This window comes from Balaenoptera physalus, assembly GCF_965194825.1.
Source record: "Balaenoptera physalus genome assembly, chromosome: 2".
NCBI classification, from domain to species: Eukaryota; Metazoa; Chordata; class Mammalia; order Artiodactyla; family Balaenopteridae; genus Balaenoptera; species Balaenoptera physalus.
Window position 1 is genome coordinate 161,663,616 of NC_138883.1, and position 3,843 is coordinate 161,667,458.

A 3,843-nucleotide genomic window follows, 5' to 3' on the forward strand; every position below is an offset into this window, starting at 1 on the left:
TTTTCAGTATATTATTAGTCTTATTTGCTGACCTGTAGGGATCTAGATAAGCAAACCGTAAGGTTAAAAGGGTCAATGTTTTTTGTTTTTTTTTTCTTACTGGACTCGTATTCTATTTACTGGCTCTTAACCTTGCCATACCTAAATATGCTATCTTAGAAATCCCATTGCATAACCTTGCATAGTTCCTATCTCCAACATTGGTGCTGAGCAGACTAAGCACTTAGGACCCACTGGGCACAAGTTAACTCTATTGATTAACCTCCTTCCTTTGCCCAGAGACTGTGACTTTGCCAGTTACCCTTTCACTAAATTAGCTTCCTTCCACACTTGCCACATTTGATTTGCTCTGTGCTCTTTACCCCTTTCTCCTAGAATGGGATGGTCCACATTTCTTATCTTTATTAAGTTACAAGTTTTCCCATCTTCTCTGTTATCACACTCATTTAGATGGATCATGATTCATGTTCTACTCTAGTGACAAACTTTTTTTTTGTATTAAAATTTTATTAATTAGATTTTTAAACATCTTTATTGGAGTATAATTGCTTTACAGTGGTGTGTTAGTTTCTGCTTTATAACAAAGTGAATCAGCTATACATGTACATATATCCCCATATCCCCTCCCTCTTGCGTCTCCCTCCCACCCTCCCTATCCCACCCCTCTAGGTGGTCACATAGCACCAAGCTGATCTCCCTGTGCGATGCAGCTGCTTCCCACTAGCTAGCTATTTTACATTTGGCAGTGTATATATGTCCATGCCACTCTCTCACTTCATCCCAGCTTACCCTTCCCCCTCCCCATGTCTTCAAGTCCATTCTCTACGTCTGTATCTTTATTGCTGTCCTGCCCCTAGGTTTTTCAGAACCTTTTTTTTTTTTTTAGATTCCATATATATGTGTTAGCATATGGTATTTGTTTTCCTCTTTCTGACTTACTTCACTCTGTATGACAGACTCTAGGTCCATCCACCTCACTACAAATAACTCAATTTTGTTTCTTTTTATGGCGGAGTAATATTCCATTGTATATATGTGCCACATCTTCTTCATCCATTCATCTGTCGATGGACACTTAGGTTGCTTCCATGTCCTGGCTATTGTAAATAGAGCTGCAGTGAACATTGTGGTACATGACTCTTTTTGAATTATGATTTTCTCTGGGTATATGCCCAGTAGTGGGATTGATGGGTCATATGGTAGTTCTATTTTTTGTTTTTTAAGGAACCTCCATACTGTTCTCCATAATAGCTGTATCAGTTTACATTCCCACCAACAGTGCAAGAGGGTTCCCTTTTCTCCACACCTTCTCCAGCATTTATTGTTTGTAGATTTTTTGATGATGGCCATTCTGACTGGTATGAGGTGATACCTCATTTGTAGTTTTGATTTGCATTTCTCTAATGATTAGTGATGTTGAACATCCTTTCATGGACACATATTTTTAATATATATGACGGTTGAGAAAAATGTCATCTCTCCTTCTTTCATATATCACATATTATTTATTGTAAGCCATTACTCAGATTCACTCTCTCTTCCCAACTCTGGGAAATCACCTTCTAAATGCACTGTCTCAGATAGTGAACTTTATGGGTATTTCTTTTTTTTTTTTTTTTTAATTTTATTGAAGTATAGTTGATTTACAATGTTGTGGGGTGTTTCTTTGAAATGAGCTCTCTTTCGACACAGCTTTGATCTTCTTAAATTACCTGTCTGAATGTGACTGCAAAGAAATATAAAGGATTCATAGGTAATTTTTTTTTTTTAATTGAAAAGAGAAGGACTTCCCTGGGGGCGCAGTGGTTCAGAATCCGCCTGCCAAAGAAGGGGACATGGGTTCGAGCCCTAGTCCAGGGAGATCCCACATGCCGCAGAGCAACTAAGCCCGTGTGCCACAACTACTGAGCCTGAGTGCCCTAGAGCCCGTGCTCCCCAACAAGAGAAGCCACCGCAATGCGAAGCCCGCGCACTGCAAGGAAGAGTAGCCCCTGCTCACTGCAACTAGAGGAAGCCTGCGCACAGCAACGAAGACCCAACGCAGTGAAAAATAAATAAGTAAATAAATATATTTATATAAAATAAATAAATAAAAGAGGATACTTTTCTTTTTAAATAGCTTTCAACCAGAATTGTCTAGGAGAGGCATAGATGTAAACTTTGCATCTGGTTCCACCTTCCCACATGGAAAACTCTTATGGGCTCTCAGCTTTTCTGATTAGAGACCCTGGACTTTTTAAGTGTACAGTTAAATGACGTTTTTTAAAATTAACAGACTTTATTTTTTAGAATAGTTTTAGATTTACACAGAAATTGAGCAGGTAATAGAGTTCCTTCATCCTCTCTCCCTTCACCCCCAGTTTTCCCTATTGACATCTTACATTGAGAGGGCACATTTGTTACAATTAATGAATGTATTTTGATACATTATTATATATCCATATAATCCATATGTTTCAAATTTCTTTAGTTTTTACCTGATGTCCTTTTTCTTTTTTTTCTTTCTTTCTTTTTTTTTTTTTTTGGCTGCACCGCGTGGCATGTTGGATCCTAGTTCCCAGACCAGGGATCGAACCCGCATCCTCTGCACTGAAAGCGTGGAGTCTTAACCACTGGACTGCCAGGGAAGTCCCCCTAATGTCCTTTTTCTGTTCCAGGATCATCTCCAGAAACCCCGTATTACATTCAGCAGTCATGTTTCCTCTTGGCTGTGACAGTTTCTCAGACTTACCTTGTTTTTGCTTGTTTGTTTTTGTTTTTCTGTTTGTTTTTTTCTTTCAGATTTATTGAGATAGGACTTATCTTGTTTTTGATGACCTTGACAGTTTTGAGGACTTCTGGTCAGGTATTCTGTAGAATGCCCCTCTATTGGAATTTTTCTCATGATTAGACTGGAATTTTAAGTTTTGGGGAGGAAGATCACAGGTGTAAAGTACCAGCCTCATCACATCACATCAAGGGGACATACTATCAGCAGTGAGTTACCATTTTTAATGTTGACCTTAATCATCTGCCTGATGTGACATTTGTCAGGATTCTCCACTGTAAAGTTACTCTTTTAAATTCCCTTTTTGTACTGTATTCTTTGGAAGGAAGTCACTTTTCCTGGTCTATACTTAAGCAGTGGGGACTTATGCTCCCCTTTCTTTAGATGGAATACCTACATAATTTATTTGGAATTCTCCTGCACGAGATTGTTTCTTCCCTCTCACGTAATACTTTATTCAGTCATTCATTTATATTAGTATGGACCCATGGATATTTACTGTATCCTGTGGATTATAATCTTTGACTCCTTTATTTTCTTGCTCACATTGTTCTAGCTTTGGCTGATGGGAGCTCTTTCGGTCGGCTCCTGTGCCCTTTGACACATCCTATCAGTGTGGATGTTTTTATTTTTGAGCACTTCCTTACTTTCTTACACTACACTACAAGATGTTCCAGGCTCATCTTATACATTTCCTGCCCTAGCCCTAAGTCAGATGTTTCTCCAAAGAGGAACCTTGCACTTTTATAAGCACAAAACAGCTCCTTAATTAGCTATTCCAAACATAAAAACTGTTCTTCAATCTCTTTTTCTTTTTTAGTTTACTAGGAACAAAAGATTGAAAAATGTTTTAATAAATGATGTAGCATGAAATGCAAATTTCCAGTAAAGGTTTAAGAAAAAATGATTCAGATTTAGTATGTAGATTATAAAAATGAGACAAATTATTTGAAATCATAAGTCCCAGAGAAACCAGGGGTCTTTGAGTTTCATGTCTATAAAGGAAGCTTAGAAGGACAGAAAATGATTCTGGTTGGGCACCTCAAATAGTAGGTACTATTTGCAGATTATGAAAT